Genomic DNA, 17018 nt, shown 5'->3' on the forward strand with positions numbered 1-17018 from the left:
GCTTATATACTTTCTTTTCCCCTCAAGATAAACAGACCACAATATTGGTTTCATCAGTATCCTTTAAGTAAGATTGGCACAGAACCACTTTGTGTCGTCGGGTTTTTGGCTGTACATGCTTCCTTGTTACAATTAGCTGCTGTAATTATAAGTTTGGATCCAACTAGCCTTTCTGCTAGTGAGAAAACTAATTTCAGTGAAATCAGTGAAATGTGTGTTTAGGATTGGGATGCAAATGCACCCTCTGCCTTTTTTATTTCAGCAGGAATTTTAAAAATGCTGAGGAATGAGAAACTTATAAATTGGCTCCGTTTATGCATGTTTTTGTAATCACCTGTTAACTGAAATGGTTACTTACGTCCTGTTACATACAGATTAAATTAAAGCAATACTGTCAAATAATATTTTATTCTTTATTTCCAATTCCCTTGTCTTTCAATGATTTATATTTAAATGCAGTGAGGAATTTTGAGGTGGTGAAGTTCTGGCTGCAATTCATTAAGCTGCTTTGATTTTAGTGGAAGGGTAGAGGGAAGGCATTTTTTAGGAGACAAGTCTTGGAAGGGAGTATAGCCCAGAGAAATATGAGATGGGAACAGGAGAAGACTGCAGGGGGGGAAGAGTTTCACAAGGCTCAAATAGGAAATCACGCCTTGTTTTGTATTGGCCAGCCAAACTTCTTGAAGCAGGCCTCTGGTAATCTTGGGCTATTGCTGCCTGATGTCAGTCAAAGTAATAGGTTGGATTAGAAATCTAAATAAATAGAAGTTAGGCTATTGTCACTTTGTGGCATCTTTATGTCTCTTTTGGAGGAAAGCTCTTCAGATTTGCTGATGAAGTTTGAAGACAGCCTGCAGGGGGGCTGGGTGCATCACCTTTTCTTTTATTCTCTTACTATTGTCACTTGCTTTGTCAGAAGGCATCAATCTAGCACACAAAACTCACTTAAAATAACATTGTAAAATGGAAAGACTTCAGTCGTGTAAGGTAATTGGATCACTGTACAGGTTAATTTTTGTTCTATTTGTGTGCAAGTGGGAAATGAAAAGTGCCAACACTTATTCTTCACTACCACAAATTTGTAGGGAACTATTTCTTTTATGTAGTTTATGCTTGTGTACTTTCCCCCCTTCTGAATAGAGTTGTTCCTTTTTGGCCTGTTACAACTTAATGGAGAAGAGCCAGTAAGAAGGAAAGCATACTTAATATCTAACTATAATTATTATTTAAAATAGAGGTCTCCAGCCTATGGTTCTAGAGCCAAGTGTGGCTAAGTACAGGGCCAAATTTGATTTTCCTTGAAACAGAAAAATAATTTTTTAATGTTAAGGTATATTGGAGGGGTAGGTGATTTGCTAGAATAACTAGCATGTGAAGGAAATGCACAGAAAGAGTTGTATTGGAACTAAAGGGCTTCTTCAAGATTTCTTACAGAAGGGAAAATTATACAGAGTAATCTGAGTATAAACCATGCACAGATTTATGCTAGTGTTCTAATTGTGCAGAGTCCTCGCATGTTCATTTATTTCTCATTGTAAATCATTGTGTGTTCTGCTTTCTAGTAAAGGACCCCAAAAACTAATGTGACCTCAGAAACGTTATGAATTATTAATCAGCATGTCAGTTACCAGCAGTATTAAGTTGCATATTCTCTGTTATGTTTTTTCTCTCTTGTTTTGAATTTAAATACAATTTGCCTTTTTAATGATAAAAGCTTACTGATTTTATAATAAAGGTTAATGCTTTATAATCAAGGTATCATTTGTTTAAATGCTCCCTCTAATGATCCAGTATCTTATATGTTAGTTGTGTCTTTTTTCTTTCCTGATCTAATGTATATAATCGATTCAATAAGCTTTATGCCATCTGAAGGTGTGCTTTGTAGACCAATCAGACAGCAGCGTAGTGACCACTTACAGTCCAATCCAGATGTGGAGGGGGGCTGAACAGCCACTATGTTTGCCCTCTCAACCAGCATAAGTGCCATTTATGCCGGTTGGGAGGGCAAACAAGGAGGTGAGGGAGTGCAGGGGAGCTCTGTGGCACCCGACCTATCTCTAGCTGCCACTTCCAGAGTTACGTCAGCCTAACTTGTAGACTGGTGCAACTGGGGGCATCCCAGGGGTGTTCCCAGAGGTGGAGCCAACATTTGTCAGCTCGGATTGGCTTTTCACCCAAGAAATGCCGACAGCAGTGAGGACACATACACCACCTTTTTGGGTGGCTCTGTTTTCCTCTATGAAGGGCTTTCAGGCAGCTGGAGAGACCTTTTGTTTCTTCTGCCTCCCCTGCTTCCTGAAAGCCCTCTGGAGACTGGAGCATGAGGTGACAGCAGCACCATCCCCCCACCTGAATCTGTATTGTGCAGTTAGCGAACCTCATAGCAAAATCCATAAATCTAGATATGATGCAGCCTTCAGCGGTTCTCAACTGTTCATATCTTACCTCTTACCAGTCACTGTATCAAAGCACCTGGGTCCCATCATGATTACAACAAGAAACCCATTTCCTCTCCAAGAAGGACATATATATGTTTACAGGCATTCTGTTATTGCTGTTAGTATCTATTGCTGCCACATTACTGCTGGCATGTCAAAAGGGCATAGATAGGTGATTTGCAGCAAGTAGCGTAGACAGAAGATGGCATGTCACACCTTGCAGGTAAGCACAGGGATTGAGGAACAGCAGATAGTAATTGTTATGCAAATCTTGCATACCACTGGCTGAAAACCACTGACCTAGTACCCTAATAGTGGACTGTTTATGTGGCTGTATCAGAATATGGCGTTATTGCTCCTGATCTCTCCCCCATTCCAATGTTAAGTCTGGCAATAAGAAAAGATGTGTGAAACATTTTATTAAGATACGAGAAGATTTTATTAAGATACAAGACTGTCCTAGTTGTCAGGAGGAAGTTGGGTTTATAAACTTTTTAAATAGTTTCATTTAACATGTTAACTTATATGTAAGCGGATATATCAGGATGTGCTCATTTTGTTTTCTGAAATGGATTTGGCTTTCTTCAAGCTAGGGCATGAGCATCTGGCAGCAAGAATCATCGTGTTCACTGTTGAAGCTGTCGTTGGTCACCATGACTAAGAGCTTCTTACCTTGTCGTTATAGTTATATTGTCCATAAGGTAATAGTGGTGGGGCTGTCACTTTATTTGAAGGCCTAAACTTTCCCAGTTTACTGACATATCAGAAATGTACTAGATGTTGCATCTAGAACGGAGGATGAGCTTGTTCATAGGCTTTCATCTGAGGCACAGGACAACTAGTTCTGCAGATCTAAAGGGGCTTTGTGTTTGTGTTTCGTGAGCAGCAGCCTCTCATTCTTCAGGCCTGAATGGGCATTTGAGGCATCTGGACTGTTTCTTCTCTTGGAGGCGAAAGGCATCTTGATGGGTGCTTTCCACCCCAGCTCAGGGAGGCAGGAAAAGGAATTTCGTCACTTCCTGTCGAGGCTTGGACCCCGCCTTTTGCCAGTATTCTTTCCTTCCTTGCCAGGGAGTGCACGAAATTCTTGGCCTCTCCACCAGAATCCTGCTTGAGTGTCTTTTCTTCTAACTACCTGTCCTCCTGTCTGTAACTTTTGTCTGGTGTTTGTCTTCTGTTGGTGGATGAGTGAGTAGAGGGTTTCCTATGGTGGATTTGGGTGGATTGGTTAGAACTAGTGTAGGCCTCAGGCTTAGGCCCTGTCATTCCCCCCTCCACCTTCCCTCACACTCCTTCCCGCCAAAACTACGTGCCATCCGCAATGGCCGATCAGTGTTTTTCACCCCCCAGGGGCTACTTCCATCGATCGGCTGCGGAGGCAACCCGATCCTCCTGAAAACGCCCAGCCCCTGCTTTTACAGAAGAACCTCTTGGCTCAACATCGAAAGCGGCCGTTTTGACCCACTTCCGTCCTGAGGGGGATCGTGGGCCAGCGAAGCTGACTTCCAAGAAGCGCCCCGTCCTTCTGCCTCTTTGGCGGCGCTGCTGCTCCAAGAAGGAACAACAGGGGAAAACAAGCAGACAAGTGCGCTGCCAGACACCCCCTCCAGGGGACAGATGGATGAAGCTCCCCCCTCCCCTCAGCCTGACCGATCGCTTCTACACTCACTAGATGGGAGCGGAGCCTCTCTAAGCAGCAGCATTGGTCCCCCTACAGTCCCTTCTCCTAGCAGACAGCATGAGGATAGTGAAGGAAGGGCAGACGTGGATTTAGAGGAGGGGGTCAACTTGGTTGATGCTGAAGCCCCATTTGACTGGTAATCTCTCACTCCCTCTGATTTTGCCAGCTTTCTAAACAAGGCAATTGAGATTTAATTGCGGCAGTTCCACCGGGCTGGGGAGTCTTCCTCTTCCACCCAAATTGCTATAGGGGCAACACAAGCATCTGCGTATGGGTCTAGGGGTTACCCTTGCTCCCCATCGCTGGGTCCAGCAGAATCATCTCAAAGATCTAACAGGGAACATCATAGATCTTCCCAACGGGACCCTCCCCCTCCTCACGGGAACGTGAGAGTCTGCTCTAGATCTCCCTCGCCAGCACCTGATTTCTCCAGGGAACATACTAGGAACTCATCCACAAATCCCTTGCATTTTCCCAGGGATGATGAAGAGAGTGCCGATGAGGATGACCCTTCAGGGGAACGTTTTTCCGACTCTGAAGAAATTCCTTCTCTACCCGATAACTCCCACAAGTGTTTCAAGGACGAGGAATTAGCTTTCCTCATCACTAAAACTATATCTGCTCTGGATCTCCAGGACCCAGAGGATGCCCAGGTCCCAGGAGCCTCCCCTCCCTCCCATCAAAGGCTGCCCCAAGGGCAGTAAGCATTATTTTCCCCAGGATGAGGACCCCCGACTGGTGTTCCCAATCCCAGAATATTTTATTAAAAAGATCAAGAAGGAGTGGGAACCTCCAGCTGCCAACAAACATTCCTTGACCTCTGTCAAAAAACGTTATCTGGTTCCGGAATACATGGATTCTATCCTCCAGGTTCCTGCAGCCGATGCGCCTATAGTGGCCACTCCACATCAGCGGGCCTATTGGTCAAGGAAGGAGAGGAGAACATCAGAGATCCCCTGGATAAAAGGTCAGATGCAATGCTGAAGAGAACTCACAAATCCATTTCCAACTCCATCAAGGCCTTGGCTTCTGCATCTACTGTTGCAAGAGCCCTCCTTGTATGGGCCAACCGCGCCCTAGAGCTCTTGCCACCTGAGCAAGTTGCAGTCAGAGAGGGAGCCCCAGATCCGCCATTATTAACAACGGGTGCTGCCTTCATTGCTGACGCCACACTGGACGCCGTGATCCTTTCATCACATGCCATGTCCTCATCACTGGTGACCCGTCGCAATGCATGGGTCAGATCTTGGCAAGCAGACACTCATTCCAAAACTCTCCTTACCAGCTATTCCTTTCAGGGAAAATCCTTGTTTGGGGAAGATCTGCAACACATCCTGATTGTCACCAAGGATAAAAAGAAGGCCCTCCCCAAATTTCTCCATTCAGACAGCAATAAGTCTTGGCCGAGGTCCTCTCCCTCTTCCTTTCGCTCACACAGGGTTCTCCCCAGGGCCTCTAGAGATGGAAAATCTTCTTCCTGGACCCCCAGGTACTCCAAGAATAACTACTGGTCGAACAAGGGATCTGGTTCCTTTTCGTGGCAGAGGGAACTTCAGGTCTAGATTTGACAAGAATGTCAGAACAGAGGGAGCACCCAAGCCCTGACTGCCCCCCGGTGGGAGGCCATCTCCTTCTTTTTCAGCAGGTGTGGCACCATGACCATGCAGACACGTGGACGAAGGAGACGATATCTTACGGCTACGCAATAGAATTTCTATCTCTTCCCCCTACCAAGTTCTTATCATCACCTCTCAGCAAACAAAAGGACAAAGCGTCGAGAACCTTAAGGGTGGTCGAGCATCTGTTGTCTATCCTATAGAAGTAGTCCCAACAGAAGAAGCCTTCTCCAGTCACTACTCTCATTTCTTCACAGTCCCCAAAAAGAGTGAGGACTGGAGGGCAATCCTCAATCTTAGAACAGTCAACAAGTTCCTAAAACTTCGCAGGTTCAAAATGGAATCCCTTTGTACCATCTCGGAGGCCCTCAGACTGGGGGACTACTTGACCTCTCTAGACTTAGCCAAAGCTTACCTTCATATTCCCATCAGACCATCACACAGGAAATTCTTGAGGTTTGCAATAGAAGGCAAGCATTATCAATTCAGGGCTCTTCCCTTCGGCCTTGCCTCGGCTCCCCGCGTTTTTTCCAAAATTCTCCTGGCCCCAGTCACTCTGCTGTGCCAACGAGGTATTCACATACATCCCTATTTGGGCCGATCTTCTTGAGAGTCAGCACTTCCAGGACCTAGAACTAGTCGTCCAAACACTTCAACATCATGGGTTCCTCATCAACAGGAAAGAGCATTCTCCTCCCAACACAACGGATCCTTCATCTGGGTGCTGTCATAGACACCAACAGGAATGCCTTCTTTCTCCCAGAGGAAAAGATTTCCAAGATCCAGATGATGACCAGATCCATCATGCAGCCCAGATCAGCTTCTCTTTTGTTCCTGGTCAAGTTCTTAGGAATGTTGATTGCAGCCATAGATCTAGTCCAATGGGGACGCTTCCACGCCCCCCTTACAACAACTACGCCCTTTTCAGGGCCCTCTACTCCATCCCAATCCAGAGTGGCTCAAGCTGACCGTCTGGCTGTTGAGTGGAGAAAATGACCACAAAGGGCTACTTGAAGAAGGTGACTGCCCCACCCTTATGGCTTCCAGATGCTCCTCCACTCCCACAATCTACAACTACACATGGAAGAAATTTGTTAGCTGGGCCAGGGCCAGACGCATCGATCCGGAGAATCCTCTTCTATCATCTGTTTTTAGAATTCCTCCAAGAAGGATTCGAATCTGGACTCTGTAGTAACACACTGAGGAGACAAGTTGCTGCCCTTTCTACCATATGGCATCATTTTCAATGTTTCCCGGCTACAGAACATCCGGACGTACTGAGGTTCCTTAAAGGGGTTCAACAATCTCAACCTCCAGTTTGCCATCGTTTCCCATCCTGGAGACTACACACTGTGCTCTCGGCCCTCACTGAGTCTCCTTTTGACCTAATGCAGACTATCAACCTACGGTGGCTCAGGATGAAAACCCTGTTCCTGACAGCTATCACCTCAGCAAGAAGGGTATTGGAACTCAGAGCCCTCTCCATCGATCCTAATCTGTGTGTGTTCCATGATGACATCCGCCTTTCATTTGCAACAGGAGATCGTATTACCTTCCTTTTGTCCCCGTCCCTCCCATCCTAAAGAACGTTCTTGGCACGCCGTAGACGTTAGGAGGGCAATTAAAGCATTTATTATTAGAACGGAATCAATCAGGAAGTCACAGACCCTATTCATTAACACTTCCAATCCTAATCTAGGCCTCCCTATGTCGACAGCCTCCATCAGTTCCAACCTTAGGACCTGTATTGTGGAGGCTTATAGAGCCTCAAGCTTACCGGTGCCAGAAGGCATTATGCTCACTCCACCAGATCAGCTTCTACCAACATTGCCTTCCGACATAACACATCTGTAGAAGAGATTTGTAGGGCAGCTATCTGGTCAACCCCCTCGACCTTTGTTAAGCATTATAGGCTACAATCGTAAGGGGCTGCCGACATCGTGTTTGGTCAGAGAGTCTTGGAACACATCATAGAAGCGTAACAACATCCCACCCTAATTTGGGACACTGCTTGGGGAGGTCCCATCAAGATGCCTTTCGCCTCCAAGAGAACAGTCCATTGGGTCACTTACCATGAACGGGCCTTCTCTTGGACGGCAGAAAGGCATCTAGGTCCTCCCTGTGCGTCATTCGCTATACTATGTGTTCCTCCTCTAACAAATTCCGCCCGAACCTTTTTTAATGGTCGTTGTATATGTGTTGCAGTTAGCTACTTACTAGAGTTTACAGGCTGTTTGTTTAGGCCTCTCTGTCTGTTCTACTGTAAAGGCCTGTGTCACACTTGTTCTTGTGTATATGTTCTTTCTCCTTTTGTGAGATGTGGTTCCTAAGTTACTTTTCGAACGGCTTGGTCAGTTGAATACTGGCAAAAGGCGGGGTCCAAGCCTCGACAAGAAGTGACGAAATTCCTTTTCCTGCCTCCCTGAGCTGGGGTGGAGAGCACCCATCCAGATGCCTTTCTGCCGTCCAAGAGAAGGCCCCTTCATGGTAAGTGACCCAATGGACCATTTCCTGTCTTTAAGTTCATGTTTATGGCGATTGTGAAATAATTTGCTCTGGATTGGTTGACTAACATTTGAGAAAGTGCAATTTCTTGTCTTTAATTTAGTTTCTTGTCTTAGATCCACCAATCCGGTGACTCATCTGATTTAATGGCTACTGGGACCCTTCTAGCTGTATAGGTTTCCTTGTCTTTCTAACAACATTAGGAGTGCATATTGGAATTTCGTTCAGGAAAGAAGTAGAGATACACCAAGCTGAAGATGATTGGCTGCTCTCTTTTGACAGACAAGTCTGAAAAGGAAACCCCATTCGAATCCCTATTCACTCTGGATTGGTGGATCTGAAGCACAGAAACAGAGTTTCAGGTAAGAAATTCCCTGTACTAAGTAGTGTTACTAATGTATAGCTCAGTTCACTAAAATGTTTTGCTGCATAATGTTCCCAAAAACATTAAAAGTAGAAAGTTTGCAAAAATAATCTGTGGTCATGCAAGGGACTCTTTGGTGTATCTCATGAGCATCCTTTGAAGGGATGCCATGTTGAAGAGGGAGCAAGCTTGTTTTCTTGCAGCAGCCTTAAAGACTAGGACACGGAGTAATGGTTTCAAGGTGCAGGAGAAGAGATTCCACCTAAATATTAGGAAGAACTTCCTGACCGTCAGGGCTGTTTGGCAGTGGAATTCATCGCCTCGGAGAGTTGTGGAGTCTCCTTCTTTGGAGGTTTTTAAACAGAGGCTGGATGAACATATGTCAGGAGTGCTTTGATTGTGTGTTCCTGCATGGCAGGGGGTTGGACTTGATGGCCCTTGTGGTCTCTTCCAATGCTATGATTCTGTGATTCATTCACTGGTGATACTTCACTCATGTTTAAACAATTTAGAAGTCTTCAGTCCTGATGGAATGAAAAATAAGTTGTGGGTCTCAGGGACAGTAGCTCTATGTGTATCAGTTTCTTAGATTGAGAAAGAAAAATAGGTGTGTGGCTCTGAAGTGTGGGGACCAGGTTTCTACCACCATTGTAAATTTGCTCAGGTTGATAGAAAATCGTTGGAATAGCTCATAAACAAATGGGCAGTTCTTGGTTTTTAGGAACAGCTTCTGGCCATCTAAAGTAGCTTGATTTTAACATACAGCAAATGCAACACTTGAGCTTGATTCACATATAGAAGAGAAAAAGAGTTTGGATTTATATTCCCTCTTTCCCTCCTGCAAGGAGACTCAAAGGGGCTTACAGTCTCCTTTCCCTTCTCCTCCCCTCACAACAAACACCCTGTGAGGTAGGTGGGGCTGAGAGAGCTCCGAAGAACTGTGACTTGCCCAAGGTCACCCAGCTGGCGTGTGTTGGAGCACACAAGCGAATCTGGTTCACCAGATAAGCCTCCACAGCTCAAGTGGCAGAGCGGGGAATCAAACCTGGGTCTCCAGATTAAAATGCACCTGCTCTTAACCAGTACACCACACTGGCTCTCTGTATAATGCCAGATCATAGCTTAACACAGTAGAAATGAGCCATGTGCACACACACCCCTCATCCCTTCCTGCACTGTGTTTCATTTTGTTAGTTTTTTGCAATCCACAGTTCGCCATTTTATCTAGAAAACTGGGAATTGTGATGGTCCTTTTTAAGCCAGGATTGCAAATCTGCTTCAAACTGTGGCTTGCTCTCTTGGCTTGGAAGGGAATGTGCATAAACCATTACTGAGTGGTTTCGATGTAACTTCAAGCTATAGGTATGTGAAAGCAGAAGGAACTGATTGAATCCTGGCCCAGGAGGGGAGACGGGAGCACATGGCTCATTCATTTGGTGCCAAGCCATAGTTTGGCATTACTGCACTTCATGGAGACACTCAACTAAGGACTGTGAGAACATACTTGGAGTAGTAGCTAAATCAGTTGTAAAGAGCAGTTCTAACAGTGTTGGGGAAGATGTTTAACCACTTGTGATTCCTTTCTGTTCTGTGTAACTTAAAAAAAAAATCGAGACATGAATGCCGTATAATTCATTATCTAGAAAGGGCTGAAGAAAGTCAGAAAATGTTTGTCTGTTGAATAGAAGTCATTAAAACTGTTAACTAACATACATGTTTCCTTTAATCCAGCCTTGCAAAATAAGTCCACACATTTCCTAGCCTGCAAAAATGTTCCTGTCCTGTCTATACACTCATCTTCCTTGAAACTTTTTTCAACCCTGCTGTTTGAGATGTGCTCTTCTGTTCTGTGAGATGCTTGCAGTTAGATCTGCAGAACTTGGAATTTAGGTGCCGTTATTAATTTGCTCTGCAGTAAATCAGGCGTACACTACAAAGCCTGCATTCCTCCTGTCTTCAAGACAAATCTTTCTTTTTGTACACGAGGGACAGTTCCATAATAAATGTGACTGGTTTTTAATCTTTACAGCAATTGAGAAGCCTTTCAGTTGACAGTATTTCCTTTCTCTTGCTCCCTAAAATCTGTGCATTTTACAACAGTCTTCATGTGAGACTTGGGAACGTCAGTGTATTTTAAGTTCAGGTCATTCTTTTGCCTAAGGGAAAAATTGTTCTCCCAGACACTTCTGGAGGTTTGATACTGGTGTCAGTTCAGAGTGTTTGAAAACTGTCCAGTGCGCTTTGACACCTAAGGGAGTTTTTGAATTGCTTTATAGTGTGTGCAGACCGCTAATAGTTGTTGGATCACATACTAATATGCTTTTCTGGAGCTCTTCCTTTGAAATTTCTGTTTCAATCAACTCCTTGTTGTCCAGATAATATTTTTAAGCCTATGAGCACCTTTGGAATTCTCCCCTGAGCAGGAGGACATCTCTTCAAAGTAGGTATTTCCTACCAGCTTGTTGGAGAGGCAGGGTATAAAACTTCAACTTCCTGTTCCCTCCTCCTCCTAATTTCTTTCCTGCTTCTGAGGGAGAAGCAGTCTTGTAGCTACTGTCCTGCCTTAGTCTTTTATTCTCCTTACTATCTCCCCCCACTTCCTCTTCTCTCTAGTTAGTTAGCCAGCACCCCACAAGGGGGGGGGGGGCATTTACCCATGACTTTTTTAGCCTCCTGGGCTCAATGTACTTAGACAACCTACTGCTCTGGGCTCCTTCCCTTTCTCAGACCCAAAAAGACACTCAAGCTTGCTTGCAGGAGCACAGATTCTTAGTCAATTATGCCAAAAGCTCTCTTCACCCCTCACAGATCATAGAGCACTTGAGAGAGGTGATTCTCATCCCAACACAAGTTCTTCATCACAGAGAAGAAGGCAGCAAAAACCAAGTCACTAATCACTCTGGTACTTCAGGCTAGGACCTCCCTTCATGACCTTGGCGAGCTTAATGGAAGTTCCTGGTTGTCCAACCCCAAAAAAGAGTAGAAGAAGAAGAATTGGATTTATATCCCCCCTTTCTTTCCTGTAAGGAGATTCAAAGGGGCTTACACACTCCTTTCCCTTCCCCCCTCACAACAAACACCCTGTGAGGTGGGTGGGGCTGAGAGAGCTCCGAAAAGCTGTGACTAGCCCAAGGTCACCCAGCTGGCATGTGTGGGAGTGCACAGGCTAATCTGAATTCCCCAGAAAAGCCTCCACAGCTCAAGTGGCAGAGTGGGGAATCAAAGCCAGTTCCTCCAGATTAGACTACACATGCTCTTAGGCACTATGTATGTATGTATGTATGTATGTATGTATGTATGTATGTATGTATGTATGTATGTATGTATGTGTGTGTGTGTGTGTGTGTGTGTGTGTGTATATATATATATATGAGTGTATGTATGTGTGTGTATGTATGTGTGTGTATATATGTATGTATGTGTGTGTGTGTGTGTGTGTGTGTGTATATATATATATATGTATGTGTGTATGTGTGTGTGTATGTATGTATGTGTGTATGTATATATATATATATGTATGTATGTATTTATATATGTATGTATTTATTCATATATATAAGCCGCCTCACCCCCGAAGGGCTCGACTATGCCACTGCTGTTCCACTAAATGCCACATTGCCGAGGCCACCAATGGGGCAGGTTCCACTCCAGGAAGCTCCACCAATTTCTACACCCATTCCAATTGCACATTGCACTCAAGATCAACCTGCAGCTGGTAGTTCCCAGCATGGTCAATGGGCCCTTAGTTTGGTGGACCAAGCACAGCAATATCATGCAGGGCAAAACCTATTGGGTGAGTCATGTCTATCAGATGTTCATAGACATGAGCCTCTCAGGCTGGGGGGCCATACTAGAAGAGATCCCAGTCCAGGGCCATTCGTCAGTGCAGGAGTCCAAACTCCCAGTCAACTGCCTCGAGCTACGAGCAATCTGTCTGACCCTCCTCGCCTTTAGCAATCACATACAGGGCTCCCAACATCCTCATAAGGACCAACAACATTGCAGCCAAGTCGTACATAAACTGGCAGGGGGGCTCAAAATCAAGCTCACTACAAAAAGGAGGGTACGTTCTCATTCCCTTGGCAGAGAAGAACATTGCTTCCATCAGGGCAGAACACATCCAGGGGACCTCAAACGATCAGGCTGACTGGCCCAGTCAACAGGCCCTACAAGAAGGGGAGTTGAAGCTGAACAGGAAGACCTTCCAGCTGATCTGCAACACCTTGGGGCCTCCGGAGGTGGACCTCTTTACTTCCCCTAACAATCACCAACTCCCCCGGTTCTTCCCCTGGTTCTTCCATCCATCAGCACAGGACACAGCCTCATAACTCTCGGCTCTCCTGTACGCAGTCCCACCGGTTCTGGTCTTGCCCGAGTTGTTAGGCAAGGTGAGGTTGCTGAAAGGACAGGTCATCGTAGTGACTGCCCGTTGGTCAAGAAGACCCTGGTTCTTCTCCCTGAAGGAGCTGTTGATTGTTCAGCCTCTGACTCTGCCCCTCCAAGAGGTCATTCTCTAACAGGACCCGATCAACCATCCCGACCCAGCTTTCTGGCAGCTAACTGCCTGGAGGTTGAGCAGAGACCTTTGAGGGTTAGCTTCCACAGGAGCAGGGCTACCCCAAGGATGTCACTGACACTATCATGGGTTCTTGCTGCAGCTCAACCAATAGAATCTATGACGCCATGTGGAAGGCTTTTGCTCGCTGGTACCGCAGGAAGTCAGTGGACCCTTGCAACCTGGGGCTAGGCACCATCTTGCGGTTCCTTCAGGACAGTATCAAGTGGGTCCTACAGGCCTACACCCTGCTGCACCAGGTAGCAGCCATCTAATCCAATACAGGGGGGTTACTTCTAAGCATCCACATATAGTGTGATTCCTCAAGGGGGTGACTGCCAAGGACAAGCCAGTGTACCACAGATTTCCCACCTAAAAACTAAACTTGGTGCTCTAACCAGACCACCCTTTTAGCCAATTGGAGGCTACATCTTAGACTCAAGACCATCTTCCTAGTGGCGGTCACCTTGGTCCACCACATTTCAGAGCTGGGGACCCTCTCAGTAGACAATTCCCTCTGTGTCTTTCACAAGGATAAGGTGGTCCTCCGCACGAACCCCCTCTTCTGCCCCAAGGTGGATTCCAGGTTCCCCAGGCAACAGGAGATTTATTTGGTCACCTTCTTCCAAAGGAAAGGGTTTGTCACACATTGTACATGAGGAGAGCCCTTAAGGCCTATCTCATACGCACAGAGGCAATCAGGCGAACAGATGCTATGTTAATCTCGTTGACCCCTCCCAACAAGGGGGAAGTGATCTCTAGCCGTGCCATTGGCAGGTGCCTGAGGGAATGCATCATGGAGGCCTATGGGGCCTTGAGGTTTATCCCGCCTGAGGGCATTACAGCATACTCATTAAGGACAGCAGGAACCAGTTCTGCCCTTGCCAGTGAGACCTCAGTGTTGGAGATTTGTAGGGTGGCCACTTGGTCCTCTGTGTCTACCTTCACCAAGCACTACAAGGTCAACAAGTACAGTGCAGTGGACATGGCCTATGGCCGCGTGGTTCTGCATACCGTGCTACTTTCCTAATCTAACCCACTTTGAAGAGATGTCCACCTGTTCAGGGGTGAACGATTATTGGAGACTTACCTTGAAGGGACTTTCTCTGAGCCAAGGAGGACATCTCGCCTGCATGATGTTACACACAAGCACAGAGGAGAAAACTCTCTCAGGGGGAAGTTACGTTGGGGCTTGGGACAGTTACCACGTTCATTCAGTTACCTGTTAGCTAGATAGTTAAGTTCTTAGCTGGCGGGTTTCATTTCTCTCCCCTTCCAGCTACTCATTCTTCTTTCTGTATGGTTCCTATTTGGTTCTCCTGTGGTCCTGCCCTTACCTTCTCTGCTTTTCGGAAGACTCCCAAATCTGAGAGAGAAGGAACAGGAAGCTGAAGTTCTACTTCCTGCCTCTCCAGCAAGCTGGTGAAAAACACCCATTTTGAAGAGGTGTCCTCCTTGGCTCAGAGGAGAAGGACCCTTCACTTAAAGTGTCCAATGGTCATTCTGACATAGGGTGGTGGTGAAACCACAAAATAGCTTCCCCTGGAAGAGGAGCCAACCACAAAATGTCAGGGGGTCAGGTTATACAAAACTTTAATAGTAACTCTTCAACATTTCCAGCAGAAACTCTATTCAACAGGATACTTTTTAAACTGAATATATTGTTTAGGGGGTTTGGGATGGGGTTTTTTTTGTGCATATATACAGCTTACTGTCAGACACATAGTAAAGATCCTTCTTAAAACACTTGGTGGGCGTCTTGGCACTTTCAGGCACCACGCTGGGGGCCCTGCTGTACCCTATAACTTGTCACTTATTGGCCAGGTCTCCATAGGCCAGTGGTTCTCAACCTTCCTAATGCCACAACCCTTTAATACAACTCCTCATGTTGTGGTGACCCCCAACCCTAACATTTATCCATTTTACAGATGGAGAACACTGATGCAGAGAGTCTTAGGCGACCCCTGTGAAAGGGTCGTTCGACCCCCAAAGGGGTCCTGACCCCCAGGTTGAGAACCACTGCCATAGCCTTTGAAACCCTGTTTCTGACCAGTGATTTCAGTCACTTGAAGTGGGAGCCCATCTGTCACAAAGAAGCCCTTGTCTTGAATGACCAGTGTTTGCAACAAGTCCCGCTATTATCCTTTTGGCTTGGAATTCTTGCACCTGGACAACTCTATACACATTTCTGATCTTGTGCTTAATATCCAAACTTGTAATTTATTTGCATTTCTGGGAATCCAATACAGTGAGCTGGGTAGGAGTTAATAGTAACTTTTTTTCGATTGAAAGAAGTGGAAGTTGGTAATATAGTGATGGATGGCATAAGAGATCAGAGCAAACAGTTTGAATGTATATCAATGTCGTGGCAGTGGCGCAGCATCAAATGTATCCCTTTAGAATGGCCTTGCCTAGGAGGAGGGCTGGACTTTGCAGAAAGCATACCCATGTTTGCTGAAGGGGGGGAAACCTACTCATGCACATCTTCTACTGTTCCTTTAAACATGCTTTGCCTGAGTGTCTACTGTCTTTTATCACTTGCCAACTTTTTCAACAAAAGCAGATATTTTCCCTGCTCCTGTGGAAGCTAACCCTTCTTTGGCAAAGGCATTACTTTTGGGGGCTTTTTAGAAAAACAAACAAGACAACTGTTCTCATTTTGAAGTCACTATTAGGCGAACGGACTTAAGCGTTTGTGGGTGTCATATGGAAAGTTGATCTTCACATAGACGGAATATTTATGAATTGGTTTAAAAGAAGGAATCAAATGTTCAGACTTGATTGTTTGGGAAAATGCACACATTGCTGTGCTCAGCCTCTGCAGAAGATTTTTTTTTTTTTTTTGCTTCTTAGAGGGCTAGAGTTGATTTCTTGAGTTGCAACTTGGGAAGTCCCTGGTCTGAATCTTGCTTCTGCCATGAACTCAGTTGGACCCTTAACCAAGCTGCCTTCTCCCATCAGTTTTCAACGTGGGAAGGAGGGAAACAATTATGTGAAGGGCTTGAGGGTTCAGAAAGCAATAAATAAGGCTTCATTATGATGTGGTGTTATTATTAGGAGCTGGGGTTAATTCCTATTCGTCCAGATGACCAACTGTCTAGATCCTTGTTTCAATCACTTGTGCTTGAACTTGTGCATGCAGTTAGGTGCATTGATATCTGCCACTACTAATGTTTTTGTGGGAATCAAACCTTGGTTAATCTGCACCCACAGATCTAATGCTTTTTAGAATAAAGCATTACAGGACAATATCCTACATGAAGTGAAACAGATCTCTTAAGTAATGCACATTCTGGGTGTTGTGGGGTTCCCAGGCTGCGTGGTTGTGGTCTGGTAGCTTTTGCTTCTAATGTTTAACTTTTTTCTGAGGCTGGCATCTTCGGAGGCATGTCACGGGGAGATGTGTTTCTGTCTGTGGCACTGTGACATGCCTCTGAACATGCCAGCCATAGATGCAGGTGAAACTTTAGGAGCAAAAACTACCAGACCACAGCCTCACAGCCCGGAGAACCCACAGTGCCCTGCTGATTCCAGCTATGAAAGCCTTCGACAGTGCATTCCTTGACTAAGTTTATTGCAACCCTTGACAATGGCAAAGTATAAATGTAACTGCATGAACAAACTTTTATTGTTTTGCACCCTTGTTGTTTGCCTTTACAATCACATTTTGCAACAAAGAGCTGTCAGTGTTCCCAGCTGCTCTTTTGTTGGTCCCAGTGAAATCTGGGGGAGGAGGGGAGCATTGGGACTCCAGGCCCTCATCTGGCAACAAATAATCCATCTTTCCCCCTCCCCCCAATAATGTCTACGAGCTAGAGTAGAATATGCTGGTAAATATGGGGGCAAGACCAAGGTCTCT

The 17018-nt window shown here is 45.6% G+C and overlaps 1 protein-coding gene across 4 annotated transcripts in view; it reads left to right on the plus strand.

Annotated features, from left to right (window-relative positions):
• The window catches only part of FBXW11 (F-box and WD repeat domain containing 11), a 145651-nt gene that overhangs the window by 15954 nt on the left and 112679 nt on the right, over positions 1-17018 (plus strand). For 2 of the 4 annotated variants that reach the window (XM_048500028.1, XM_048500044.1), the window contains exon 2: positions 8523-8602. The exons of the other annotated variants lie outside the window; for them this stretch is intronic. The gene's annotated coding sequence lies outside the window, so the exon portion shown is untranslated. The remainder of the gene's footprint in view (positions 1-8522; positions 8603-17018) is intronic. 4 annotated transcript variants of the gene reach the window in all.

The sequence above is a fragment of the Sphaerodactylus townsendi genome, linkage group LG01 (assembly GCF_021028975.2).
Source record: "Sphaerodactylus townsendi isolate TG3544 linkage group LG01, MPM_Stown_v2.3, whole genome shotgun sequence".
In the NCBI taxonomy this organism is placed as follows: Eukaryota; Metazoa; Chordata; class Lepidosauria; order Squamata; family Sphaerodactylidae; genus Sphaerodactylus; species Sphaerodactylus townsendi.